This window comes from Schistocerca americana, chromosome 8 (assembly GCF_021461395.2).
Source record: "Schistocerca americana isolate TAMUIC-IGC-003095 chromosome 8, iqSchAmer2.1, whole genome shotgun sequence".
NCBI classification, from domain to species: Eukaryota; Metazoa; Arthropoda; class Insecta; order Orthoptera; family Acrididae; genus Schistocerca; species Schistocerca americana.
In genome coordinates, this window is record NC_060126.1 from 65,864,878 (window position 1) to 65,880,165 (window position 15,288).

At 39.2% G+C, this 15,288-nt stretch overlaps 1 protein-coding gene across 5 annotated transcripts in view; it reads left to right on the forward strand.

Moving 5' to 3' along the window:
- Positions 1-15,288, forward strand: part of LOC124545483 (ubiquitin carboxyl-terminal hydrolase 2-like) — a 404,422-nt gene that overhangs the window by 124,704 nt on the left and 264,430 nt on the right. The gene's annotated exons all lie outside the window — the stretch shown is intronic.

The following is a 15,288-nucleotide window of genomic DNA, read 5'->3' on the forward strand; positions in this document are numbered from 1 at the left end:
GCTACCGGAAGTAGAATGTCTTTGTCACTAACAGGTGCGGCACGCCACCATTCAGACGTTTCCTGACTGGAATATCTCCAGAAAACAGAACGTAAACAAGTTCGTAAACAAGCTCACGGGGAGATATTATCGCCGCCACACTTCTCGTCTGCGTGTGGGCATTGAAGCAAGAAAGGTGAGCGGCTGGCGCACGAAAAACGAGAGAGGGAAGACGGTGAACTAGAGGCAGCTGCCGTCCTGAAGAGCCAACTACAGTCGTCGGAAACATTATTCGTACACCACTCTTCATGTAAAACAACTGTATTTAGTAAACTAAACAGACCAATCGGAAACGTTATGAAGTAAACAGAATGGTATTTCCTTCGCAACAGTACATATAAAAGAATTAACTACGTTAGTCTCCCGCCAAAAAGTAATTAAACATTCTGTACACGTTGGCGTCACACCTGGGGAAAAAGTATTCATACACACTCGTACGAAGAAAATTAGAAAGTACAGAAATATAATGACAATATTAGTAGATTGTAAGCATTTCCCTTCTATTATCAATTCTGTTAACCTCTTTGGCATAGAGTGAACCTGTGTTGGTCATTCCTGCGGTAGTATTTTGCCATTCATGGTGTGGACGTCGCTTCAGAGCAGTCTTACTTAGTATTTCATTTTTTATGACCACTCTTTCAAGCGTTCTGCAAAGATGTTCAAGAGTATTAAGGACTGCGCTATGTGCTGGAAACGCGAAAATATGCCGAGTTTGGTATAACAACCAAAGATGAACAATTTCCGCTGTATGCTTACGGCCAGTGCCTTGTTGAAAGTAGTAATCTGTGCCTAAACGCAAGTCTAGGTTAACTTGAAGTTACAGTGCAAGTATTTCTTGATACTGATGGCTTACACCATATTTCATTCGTAATGTATTTAAATGTTATTTTATTCATCTTGTATGTTACGAACGACGCGGCCGTTGATGATAGTTGGTGAATGACGCACCAGTCACAAATACTTTTTGAATGTTTTATTTTACTGCCTTCTTCAGATGGCTAATATTTTTCGTTACATAGATATTTCGGTTGACAGCATGTCGTCTGCTTCACACTGTATAAGATGCATTTTTTTGTGTAGGAGACGACGTAATACGCACAAAGTCAAGTATCTGTGACCCACCATTCCGTTTTACGTACTTTACTGTGCGCATTATCGTCATCAAGACCCTCAGTAAAACTCTCATAGTACTGCTGAAACTAATAGAATCTGTCCAGGAAAAACAAATGAGACTTATGACCAATGAACTGGGAAAGGACAACATAGAACTGGAACAGGAGAAGAGGACTGGTCTGTCTTTGCCATTTTGGTGGTAGTGTTCAGCATGTAGGAGGAAGAGCACTACTGACCTTATGGCAAATGGGGTATGTGATTAGTCGATAAGCGTAGAGCTGGCGGCTTCAATCGACCCCGCGAAAATGCCACGTGCTATCGGAGCACTGGGTTCGACATCAGTGGGGCGGAAGCGGCAAGACACGGCCACAGCAGTTCTCCGCGACACCTTCGGCCTCTCTTGAAATAGAGCTACGCACGAACACGAGCAGAGTTCTACGCTAGGTTACCTTCCACCGTCGAGTCCACAGCAACGGCAACTGCAGAGTTAGAAACAACCAATTACGCTCTCATATCTGCAAGTCCTTGCATATGTTTGTAAACTTTGTCTTTGAACAGCGCTACGAGAAAGAGCTACTACTGAACAGTGCTTCGAGTTGTATTACCGGCGACAGTCTGTTTCATCACAAGTGTTAGATTGGTTCTGTCTATGTATATCAACGTACTTCCGCTCTCACCCACAGTCACAGTGGAGAACAAGTTGTATAACAAAACATAAGTGTTCACTGTGGCTGTAAATATATCACACTTCTTACATTTCACGCGTGTAGTGATCATATCATTTATGGCCTGTGCAGAACGCAATTCATTCGTGACGGCCCGTCACTAGAGAATAGGTCGGCGTCTCGCTGAAGGCCAGACCTTGTAGAGCTCACGCGCAGTAAACCCGCACCGCCACACACACACACACACACACACACACACACACACATTCTCGTTGGAGTCCACCCTGCTGCTGTGAAGAGGCGACTGCCTCACTGGCTTTTACTTTTCGCCTGCCGACCTGCACACTTTGTGTGTTCTCCTTGCTGTCTCAAACTACACATCATGGGACTGTAGACTCTGCATACCGATGCGCACAGAAAATTCTCAATTAGGCGTGTGTGGTTACATGTAATTTTGTCGGAAGTAGAATGTCTTTGTCACTAACAGGTGTCTGAAGTGCAAACGAGGAAGGAAAAATTAAAAACTGAGCTTCACAGGACTACAGCAATCCTTAGCTGTTCCAGTCACACAATAATGAAAATGAGAAAGGATGGGGAACACACAGTTCTAAGTACTTCCCATGGCTTCACTATCTGAGGAGAGGAGAATTTTATATTTAAGTAATACTGACAAAAGGATTATCTGAGGACTGATACATAATTTCGAGGTGACACGCGTACTTTATTTTACACTGTCAGTATTGTAGTAAGCGACACTGTGCCGCACGAAACATTTTTACCCCTTTTTTCTTTTATGAAATTTCCTCCTGGCACGCGTGGCTGATCTTTCTTTGCTCCGGCTGATCCTTTGTTCATGCGATTATTTCTATTTCGGTATTGTACTGAGGGACTGTTGACTTTCTACGCCTGTATTTGTCAACTTATTGGTCGTACTGAGATAACCTGGTTGCTTGCAACTCATGCAAGATATACAATTCTCAGCTGTCGAGCTGCGCCACCGCTACCGTGATGTGGCCATTCGCAACAGAGGCCCCCTCTCCCCGCCATCACCACCACCACCACCACAGCATTTAGCACGCTCCTCCGCTAGCGCGCCGTGCGCCCAGGTACTAGCCGCGTTATTTTGTGCGCACTCTGCTGGCCATAAGCATGACAGTCACGCACAGCACGAGCGAGATACAGCAAGGAAGTACATTTGAGCACGACGCCGTCAGGGAGGTGCATCAAACGGGACAGTCTCATCTTGTGAAACGTATCATTACCTGGTCGCACCTGTGTGCCAGTCCTGTTTCCTATCGCAGCTGCATAGGACTGTTTCTGGATGCCAGTGAATCTTTGTTTGGCCCACGTCAGATGACTCAGTCTTGTCCTGGACCTCCCAAATGGGTGGTGGTCAGAACCAACAATTCTGATTTCAAGAGCAAGTAATTTTCCTACAATGGCCAGGTAAAAGTGAGCAAGTCCTGAGAAGAATCTGTACCTTACATAAATGATAATAGGTAGCAGGAAATGCCAAATGAAAATGCCTACATTCTAATTGGCTGGAAGGCCAGCAGATTAAACAATTTTGTGGCGCTGTTTGGTGCTCACTAAATTGGGGAGTCGGCCAGGAGCCCTGGTGGGACTAAGGTGTCGAGTCGTGGTTCCCGTGGGGGGTACGTTGTGTTTCAAAATGGTTATCATTTTGGTAACCGTCCTTTAATTTCCTGCCAGTTCTCCGTAGACATTCTGCAAGCGCCTGTGGGCATCTGAAATGTTCCGGTTTCCCGCCAAAAGAAACTTGACGGGTCTCTGCTCGGAGCACACCTCCGGTACATTCGCCATTTTGAAGGCTACGTATAGCGCTGCCATCTATCGGGACTCCACGAAACTTTAGGAACTGATGCGGGAATATTCCCCGATGTCCCACAACGAATTCCGCGTTTTTTTAACTGAAATTTTCCGAGAAAAACATGTGTTGCATTATTTATTGAACCCGCTCACGTCAGAACTTGAACGCGAAGTCACGTGTTGCACGTCATCTTAAGTGCCTAAGTTCTGCAATTTTTTCACTGTGGATAATAGCAGAACTTGCAGATGAAAATGTAAAAAAAAAAAGTAGATTTATTTCTCGTATTTCATTAACTGATGCCTTGCGTCATCATTTTCTGGGTAAGTCACCGTTGAGGAAAAAAGTGTTTGTTGCACAGAACAGTGTAATAAGAATAAATTGTGGTGTCCACTCTGGAACGTCATACAGGCAACTGTTTAAACAGTTGGGCATACTGTCAACAGCTGTGCAGTACATAGTAGATTATTTTAGTCTCTTGTGTAGTTTGTTGTCAACAACTAATCGCTGGCTGAAAACAACAGTAACATTCCTAAATATAATACTAGGACGAGAAATGATTTAGACTAGCCATCACACAGTCGTAGTGTGACAGAAAGGTGTGACGCTTTCAGTCCTAAATATCTTTGACCGTCTACCAGTCATGTGAAGAATTTGGTGGATAACAAAGTAATCTTCAAACATGACGTGTTTGAGAAGTCTTTCTATTCCATAGAAGAATTTCTGGATCTGTAGTACTGTAGTTCGAGTCTGTGTGTGTGTGTGTGTGTGTGTAAGTGTAAGACGGAACACACACACACACACACACACACACACACACAGACACAGAGGCAGAGAGAGAGAGAGAGAGAGAGAGAGAGAGAGAGAGAGGACATAATCAAGTATAAATCGTTACATACATGCCAAAAAGTTGTCAAAGAATGATGTAAATGGTGAGCACATTCACTATTTTCCGCTGAGAAGATATACTATAACTGGAAGAGCGACTCAGTCCTTGTCACAGTGAGAGGTCGCAATTCTGATGCACGGAACGTGCGAATAGCTAGTTAATTGTGTAACTTGTTTGACACACGCGATCCCATAAGCGCGTTCACGACTGGAGGACACCACGGTGGTGTGGCACCCTGTAGTCAAAAGTGTTCAAATGTGTGTGAGTTCCTGTGGGACCAAACTGCTGAGGTCATCGGTCCTAGACTTACACAATACTTAAACTAGCTTACGGTAAAGACAACACTCTCACCCACGCCGGAGGGAGGACTCGAACCTTCGGCGGGAGTGGCCGCCCGAGTCGAGTCGTGTGAAGTTAGCACCCCTTTTTCGAGAAATATACATTTTTTTCACAGTTCTTGATAGATGTAGCATAGTTCTAGAGTTCTTTGTACCAAATTTCAATAGTTCTGCAGGAGTTAGCGACCAAAACAACAATACTCGAAAAAATTTTCGTATCGAAAATGTTCTTTGGCAGTTTCCGCAAAATGTAAATAAGTACAAGAGTTCTGAGCACAGTTCTGAACAGAGCTCCAAGAGTTCTTTCGAAAATCCAAGTAACATTTTTTTGTGCAGCTAATAGTTTACGAGATAATTGCATTTTAATGAGAAAATCTTTTCACTTACTGTGAAGTTGGCACCCTCTTTTTCAGAAATATATATTTTTTTCAGAGTTCTTGATAGATATGGCATAGTTCTAGAGTTCTTTGCACAAAATTTCAATAGTTCTGCAGAATTTAGCGAAGAAAACAACAAATTTCGAAAAATTTTTCGTATCGAAAATATTTTTTGTCAATTTTCGCAAAAATTAAACTTGTACAACAGTTCTGAGGACAGTTCTGAGCAGAACCCCAAGAGCTCTATCGAAAATCCCAACAACATTTTTCTATGGCGATAATGGTTTGAGATAAATTGATTTAATATGGGACACACTTTCTTTACGGAAAATATAAATATATTCGTACAACAGTTCTGATGACAGTTCTGGACACCACGTGAAGGGTTCTATCGAAAATCCTAGTGAAATTTTTTAGTGCAGGTAATAGTTTAAGAGGTAATTGCAACTTAATTAAGAATTCCATAAGAGCTCCTACTGTGAAGCTGGCACCCTTTTTTTCAGAAATATATTTCTTTTTCAGAGCTCTTGATAGATAAATCATAGTTCTGGAGTTCTCTGTACAAAATTTCAATAGTTCAGCAGAATTTAGTGACGAAAACAACAAAACTCGAAAAAATTTTCGTATCGAAAACATTCTTCGTCAATTTTCGCAAATTGTAAATAAGTACAACAGTTCTGAGCACAGTTCTGAACAGAGCTCCAAGAGTTCTTTCGAAAATCCAAGTAACATTTTTTTGTGCAGCTAATAGTTTACGAGATAATTGCATTTTAATGAGGAAATCTTTTCACTTACTGTGAAGTTGGCACCCTTTTTTTCAGAAATATATATATATTTTTCAGAGTTCTTGATAGATATGGCATAGTTCTAAAGTTCTTTGTACAAAATTTCAATAGTTCTGCAGAATTTAGCGACGAAAACAATTTTCGAAAAAATTTTCGTATCGAAAACATTCTTCGTCAATTTTCGCAAATTGTAAATAAGTACAACAGTTCTGAGCACAGTTCTGAACAGAACTCCAAGAGTTCTATCGAAAACCCAAGTAACATTTTTTTGTGCAGCTAGTAGCTTACTAGATAATTGCAATTTAAGGAGAAAATCTTTTCACTTACTGTGAAGTTGGCACCCTTTTTTTCACAAATGTATACTTTTTTCAGATTTCTTGATAGATATGGCATAGTTCTAGAGTTCTTTGTACAAAATTTCAATAGTTCTGCAGAATTTAGCGACGAAAACAATATTCGAAAAAATTTTCGTATCGAAAACATTCTTCGTCAATTTTCGCAAATTGTAAATAAGTACAACAGTTCTGAGCACAGTTCTGAACAGAACTCCAAGAGTTCTATCGAAAACCCAAGTAACATTTTTTTGTGCAGCTAATAGTTTACGAGATAATTGCAATTTAAAGAGAAAATCTTTTCACTTACTGTTAAGTTGGCACCCTTTTTTTCAGAAATGTATACTTTTTTCAGATTTCTTGGTAGATATGCCATAGTTCTAGAGTTTTTTGTACAAAATTTCAATAGTTCTGCAGAATTTGGCGAGGATAACAATATTCGAAAAAATTTTCGTATCGAAAACATACTTCGTCAATTTTCGCAAATTGTAAATAAGTACAACAGTTCTGAGCACAGTTCTGAACAGAACTCCAAGAGTTCTATCGAAAACCCAAGTAACATTTTTTTTGTGCCGCTAACAGCTTACGAGATAATTGCAATTTAAGAAGAAAATCTTTTCACTTACTGTGAAGTTGGGACCCTTTTTTTCAGAAATGTATATTTCTTTCACAGTTCTTGACAGGTATGCCATAGTTCTAGAGTTCTTTGTACAAAATTTGAATAGTTCTGCTGAATTTAACGAAGAAAACAACAATACTCAAAAAAATTCGAATAGCAAACATTCGTTATTAATTTTCGCAAAAATTAAATTCGGACAACAGTTCTGAGGGCAGTTCTGAACAGAACCCCAATAGTTCTATCTAATTACAATTTTTTGTGCAGCTAACATGTTACGAGATAATTGCAATTTAAGGAGGGAACCTCTTCACTTACTGAGAAGTTGGAATCCTTTTCTTCAGAAATATACATTTTTTCAGAGTTCTTGATAGAAATGTCATAGTTCTAGAGTTATTTGTACAAAATTTGAATAGTCCTGCAGAATTTAGCGAGAAAAACAACAATACTCGAAAAATTTTTCTTATCGAATACATTCTTTGTCAATTTTCGCAAAAAATAAATTCGTACAACAGTTCTGAACAGAACACCAAGAGCTCTATCGAAAATCCTAATAATATCTTTTTGTGGCGATGATAGTTTATACGGTAACTGCTTTGATGTTAGACCCATTTTCTCCACAGAAAAAGTAAATTCGTTCAACAGTTTTGATGAACAGTTCTGGTTAACACCTCAAGACTTCTATCGATAATCATAATAACATTTTTTGTGGTTATAATAATTTGTATGGTAATTGATTAATTGTGGGGCACTCTTACTAAGAAAAAAAAAAATTATGTCTGTTCGTATGCTCTGATGCCAGCTCTGGATAGCATTGTAAGAGTTCTATCGAAAATACTAGTAACATATTCTGTGCAGGTAATTGTTTACGTAGTAACTGCCTTTATTAAGGAATGCTTATGAGCATTTCCCGTGAAGTTTGAACCCCTTTTACGATAAATATAAATTTTTTTCACAGTTCTTGATATATATGCAATACTTCTAGATTTCCCTGCTCAAAACACGAATGTTCTACAGAATTTCGGGAAGAAAACAATAACTCGGCAAAATTTTGGTATGGTAAAAAATTATTTGTCAGTTTGGAAAAAATAAATTTGTATAACAGTTCTGTTGGCAGTTCTGGATAGCACCGGAAGAGTTGCATTGAAAATGATAAGTACATTTTTGTGGCGACAATAGTTTATACAATATTTGTTTTAATCTGATACTCACTTTATCTAATATAGCAAAATTCGTAGAATAGTTCTGATGACAGTTCTGAATATCACCCACAGAGTTCTACCAAAAACTATAATAACATTATTTGTGACGATGACATTATATGAGATAATTAATGTGGGACTCACTTTTGTCATGTAAAAGTAATAAATTCGTACAAAAGATCTGATGGCATTTCTTAATACGACCCTAAGAGTTCTACCGACAACTGTAATAACATTTTTTGTGGGGATAACAGTTATTGAGATAATAGCATTTTCGAGAGACCCACTTGGTCTACATTATAATAAATTGGCACAACCCTTTTGCTGACAGTTCTGGATAGCACCGAAAGAGTCCTTTTAAAAACCCTTATAACATTTTTATGGTGCCAGTAGATTATGAAATAGATTGTGTGTTCACTCTGCAGTGGGTGTGCGCCGATGTGAAACTTACTGGCAGATAAAAACTGTGTGCCGGACCGGGTCTCTAACCCCAGGCTGTGACGAAAGAATATCGTCACAATATCCTTTCGTCCAAGAGTGCTTCTGCAATTTTCGTAGGACAGCTTCTACGAAATTGGGAACGCAGGAGATGAGGTATTGCTGGAAGTACAGCTATGAGGACGATCGTAAATTCTCACTTTTATTTTGGAAAACCGAAAATCGAAAACCCGGATGTATATTCTACTAAATACAAAAAGTCTAAATGTTCAGCACTATACAAATGCTAGTACACCTTCTTAAGACTGACTGTAGTAACTGTAGGTGGAAGCGTGGGATGTGCACGCTTAGATGATTCAAGGAGAGAAGGCTCGTCAGTGCAAAACAAACAGATGGCTGAGAGAGCAGATACATTCACACGCGCCACTAACCAGATGGTGTCACACCTGTCGAGAATCGCACCAGAGGTACACTGAGCTGTGGTGGAGTGCTGTTGGCGTGGTTACTATGCAACTTACTTGATGGGCATCAATACACCGTTATATTAATGTAGAATACTTGAGAAACAATGTCATTCACACACTCCGAGTACCTTATCACTCAGTACTAGACCAAATTACCGGCCTGGTGATAAGCAGCCTATGTACCTCACCGACTACACATCTTCGTGTTATAAGAAAAAAAGAGAAAAATACCAAGGGACACAAAATATGAATCCGGATAAACCGGAAATCCGGATTATTGAGGACCAAATAAACGAGGTTCTTATTTACAAATTTTGAACTTCTTATTAACTTTAATACTGTATCCCCTCAACATTATAACACCTCTATCAGTCATGTATTGAATTAGGATTTAAACATACTACTTAGTTCGTTTGTACGATATATTCAGTAAATATACTTACATTTCTATACATTGTAAAGACTTTTAACTCTCGCTGTAGTGTAACTCATCAAACTTCCACACTTCCTTTCTAACTAGAACAAACGTTTGCAACAATATTAACGACAGCAATTTCAAATTTATTCGTTACACACAGCACATGTTTTTATGTATCCTAGCGGCTGGTGATGTTGCCACGTAACTTTCATCCATGAGGGTCCTGGGCATATTTTTAGCTGTTAGTGGGTCCTGGATGTCATGAGAGCTCAAAACAATTACTGTTTTACGTAATAAAATTCATCTGGTTCTTCCTGATTCTAAAAATATACACTTCATGTGTGCCTTTCAATGTTGTATGATTCAGTATCGACGCTAATGCTCTCTTGATGAGATATGAGCCGATTGCTCGTTTTCATCCACTGCGCCCTTTCGAATTTCATTTCAGCGATTAATTTATTTGTTTATCAACGTAGTAAGTAGTACAAAGCTAATCCAGAATGTAAACTGCACTTAAATTCTGTTTGAACTGTTTAATAGTCAGTGTCCGCTATCTGAACGTAAAATTTCAGATTAATACACTGCGCCTGGTTGCGTTATTTTATAGGAATTTTATTATTGTAAGTGGGAAGTACTAGATAATGTTGAAGAAATCCAAAGCATATTGTTCGAAGAGCATAATATTATTCAAAATTTACCTGTACCAATAGGTGCAGCCAAAGCAGCATTTGTGATGCTGTAATTACCTCATGGATAACGATATTTGTCTATTGTAGTTTTGTATTCCAATCAGAATTTTGAGAGCATCAAAGCCTCATTTCAGCGTGAGAGAGGGGTAAAATCAATAGATGATATTGAATTGAAAGCCTTCATCAGTCTCTTGTTTTTAATTGTTGTTAACAAAAGTAACAGATAAAGCCTGGAAGATCTGTGTGGAACTGATGGTGATGGCATTGAAAAATTTCACCTTCCAAATGAACATAAAACGTTTCAAATTCATTCTGGAGAGCCTTAGATTTTACAGTCGCGCTATTCGTGATGAAAGGAGACAATTAGACAAGCTAACAGCTATTCGGGAAATATTTACTGTGTTTGTACGCAACTACCACAAATCTTACATCCTTGGAGAAAATGTTACAGTAGACAAGAAGCTGGAAGGATTCTGTGGAAGGTACAGTTTTTGCCAATAGGTATCAATCAAAACAAACGAGTATGGATTCTTAAGTGTGGATTCTTAAGCATTTTACCTGTACAATTTGGAAATATACGCTGTGTTGCAACCAGAAGGATTTACCAACTGAGCAATAAACATTTTGATGTTGTTCTGTGACTGTGTAAACCTATATATCAGTCAGGTTGAAATGTGAAAGCGGACAACTGGTTTACTAGTACTGGAATGATAATAGAGCTATGAAGGGAGAAGTTTTCTTTTGTTGGCATGATGAGGAAAGACAAGCGTGGAGACTTCTCTAGAGTTTGCTATCAGTAAAAGAAGGGCTGCCCACATTTCCTTTTTTGGCTTCCACAAGACTGAACTCTAGTTTCCTCCGTACCTAAAAAGGGGAAGTGAGTGATCCAGGCATCACGTTTGCATGAAGATAATTCGATAGATGCTGACATTGTAGATAAACGGAAGCCATCCACCGTGAATTTTAAAATAGCGTTAAGTGTGGTATTTTCACAGCGGATAAGCCGAATGCTTTGTACAACGCTGCAAGAAATGTGCGCCGCTGGTCAATGGTTGTATTTTTGTAATGATCAGTACAGTTGGAATCTATGCACAAGTGATTTATTGTGGCAACAGTAAGAACTGTATCAGAAGGTAAGGGTTCCTGAATCAGCTTTGTTATACAATGTTGTTTTCTTCGCTAAATTCTGCATAACTATTGAAATTTTGTACAGAGAACTCTATAACTATGACTTATCTATCAAGAACTCTGAAAAATATATATATTTCTGAAAAAAAGGGTGCCAGCTTCACAGTAGGAGCTCTTACGGGGTTCTTAATTAAGTTGCAATTACCTCTTAAACTATTACCAGCACTAAAAAATTCTACTAGGAATTTCGATAGAACTCTTCACATGGTGTCCAGAACTGTCATCAGAACTGTTGTACGAATATATTTATATTTTCTGTAGAGAAAGTGTGTCCCACATTAAATCAATTTATCACAAACTATTATCGCCATAGAAAAATGTTGTTGGGATTTTCGATAGAGCTCTTGGGGTTCTGTTCGGAACTGTCCTCAGAACTGTTGTACAAGTTTAATTTTTGCGAAAATTGACAAAAAATGTTTTCGATAGAAAATTTTTTTCGAGTATTGTTGTTTTCTTCGCTAAATTCTGCAGAACTATTGAAATTTTGTACAAAGAACTCTAGAACTATGGCATACCTGTCAAGAACTGTGAAAGAAATATACATTTCTGAAAAAAAGGGTGCCAACTTCACAGTAAGTGAAAAGATTTTCTTCTTAAATTGCAATTATCTCGTAAACTATTAGCTGCACAAAAAAATGTTACTTGGGTTTTCGATAGAACTCTTGGAGTTCTGTTCAGAACTGTGCTCAGAACTGTTGTACTTATTTACAATTTGCGAAAATTGACGAAGAATGTTTTCGATACGAAAATTTTTTCGAAAATTGTTTTCGTCGCTAAATTCTGCAGAACTATTGAAATTTTGTACAAAGAACTTTAGAACTATGCCATATCTATCAAGAACTCTGAAAAATATATATATATTTCTGAAAAAAAGGGTGCCAACTTCACAGTAAGTGAAAAGATTTTCTCTTAAATTGCAATTATCTCGTAAACTATTAGCTGCACAAAAAAATGTTACTTGGATTTTCGAAAGAACTCTTGGAGCTCTGTTCAGAACTGTGCTCAGAACTCTTGTACTTATTTACATTTTGTGGAAATTGTCAGAGAATGTTTTCGGTACGAAAATTTTTTCGAGTATTGTTGTTTTCTTCGTTACATTTTGCAGAACTATTGACATTTTGTGGAAAGAACTCTAGAACTATGGCACATCTAACAAGAACTGTGAAAAAAATGTATATTTCTCGAAAAAGGGGTGCTAACTTCACACGACTCCCGAGTCGTGACATGGCGGCTCTAACCTAGCGGCCACTCTGCGCGTCGCACCCTGTAGTCATTCACCGTCGTCCGTCCTCTCTCGCGTGCAACTGGCGGAAAAGATTTCAGATATTTTTGTGATCCACTAGAGCCCTCAAAATAGCGCTGGTGTCAAAACAGCGCTATTGCGTGGCGATTGAGATATTTGGATGGTTTGCTGAAGGTAATCGGTTCGAGTCTTATGCCATTTTCCTTTTTTTACATGTTTATCGAAACGTCTGTAATCATTATGCTTATTCAGAAAAGTAGATTAATTTTTTGAATTTCAAAATCTTTACTACATCATTTTACTCTCTGTATTAATTTTTTTATTTGCTGTCGCTTTTTACTTCCTTTATAGTTTTTTTTTTTAAAATTTGGAATCTTAGTCCATGTAATACGAATAACGATTACAATAACATGGACAGAAATCGAAGTAAATAAATAAACTAATTAAATGACGTGAGCAAAGATACCAAATGAAAAAGAATAAAAAGAAAAACAATTTTAGCAGTTAAGAAAGTTAAAACGATGATTAAAATTACGCCGGAAAGGATTAGAAAAAAAATTGTATTTAACCCATTTACTCGAATAAAAATAATGATCGCAGGAGTTTGCATAAAAATCTAAAAAAAAAGTATGTTGCAGGCGACTGCATTCGAACCCCCAACTTTCAGCACATCACGCAATCAACTTAACGGCAAGGCGACGACTACGTTTTATTACTGATGTTATTTCGTGACTTTATTTGATCACAAAAAATTAAGAAATTCTTTTTTCTTGATTAATAACAAACTATGGCCCATCAGGGTGAATAGCTGAAGTGTTATACTGTCAGCCTAACCTATATCACCAACGGACAATATTTTCAGCAACATCTCTAACAAACAATATTCATCCACGGTAGTACTAATGACATCGTTTGACTTGTTATTTTTATGTCATCATTTTGTCTATTTTTCCTCTGCGTGGCCGAGCGGTTCTAGGTGCTACAGTCTGGAACCACGCGACCGCTACGGTCGGAGGTTCGAATCCTGCCTCGGGCATGGATGTGTGTGATTTCCTTAGGTTAGTTAGGTTTAAGTAGTTCTAAGTTCTAGGGGACTGATGACCTCAGCAGTTAAGTCCCGTAGTGCTCAGAGCCATTTTTTTCCTCTGCTTTATATACGGGTACGTTGATCTACTTACGGTGCATTGGTTTGCATATATGTATTTTAATTTTGGTTGTACGCAGTTTTTGTATTTCGCCGGTGACGTGCGCCACCTGGGCACCTCTTCCCGCACTACACGCGGATTTTGATGTGTCGCAGCAATACTTGGGTGCACGCGAAACGGACACTGTGCTGTGTGCGGCTCACACTGCGTTTACTTTGTAACCGTGGCTCTATACTGCGGAACCAGCTGCTGTGGTCAGAGTAACATGCTGTAGTAGATGAAATATTTTTCCACCACCTTCTTGTACATTCTTGATGATATATTGGCGGATTTCTTTTCTTTTAACTAGGTCCATCTTGCATCTGACATGATTTTGTGACAGATGGATTATCTATCCAGTTGCTATTGCGTCCATTTTGCATTTTATATGGCTTTATGGCGGATGGGTTTCATATCTATCTACTTTAGCAGCGTAGTCGTACCATGTCCCTTCCCCTATTTGTTTCGAACTGACTGGTTTCTTGTCTTTGTAGACAATCTGATGGTGTCCCAAAAGGGTGAAACGCGTCGCTGATATTGAATAACTTCGCAAGGAAGACTGTTTTTATTCTGAAATGATTCGAAACTGCTTGCTGTAACACCCTGCCACAATGGAATCAAAAAAATTTTTTTTTACGTCCGCAGCAATTTGAACACTGTCTGTAAACATCACTTCCATCAAAAGCTTCACGCATCATAACAGTTCACCTCGGGTATTTTTGTCAGATAAATGTTGTTTCTTTGTGTCGTGACTGAATAGTCTAAAATTTTGTATACGGAGCATTTTCACACAGTCCGTGTAAAAGTAGTGGCTCGGCAACACAGCAGAGTGCGCCTAAGTGGGGTAGAGTGACGTGCAGAGGGTTTGTTCCTTGTGGTGGCAGATGTGGTGTGAGGCGGAGTTGGCCAGGTGTGGCGGTAGGTAGCTGGCTGGCACAGCTGTGGCGCGGCTCTGCTGTGGCGCAAACCGCGGTTTCCCAACAGCTGCCGGCTGCCGAGGCGGTGACGCAGCCCGCCTCTGCCTGCTGCGCGCTGGCTCAGTGGCGGCGGCGAGTAAACCCTCGTGCCTACACAGTCATCTCGCTGGGCGTGAAGCCTCCTGTTGTTCCCGCTTTGTGGAATTTAATTTGACGTGTTGAACTCCGTCTTCTCCAAGACACAATGTACACTGACGAAAATAAATTGCAACACCAAATAATAATTAGTGTAGAGTAATGAAATTCGGCGATATATGTGTCTAGGGAACGTGTGTAAGTAATTAACATTGCAAGCCACACGTTAACGTAAGCGTGAGATAAGCCATGCAAATGTGAAATGGTGGTACATTAATAACTGGTGGTAACTGCCAGATAGTTGAGTGCAACCATGGAGACGTGCATGAATTGTGTTGTACAGGCGCCGGATGTCAGTTTGTGGGATGGAGATCCATGTCTGTTGCACATGGTCGGTCAGTACAGGGGCAGTTAATGCTGTTTGTGGA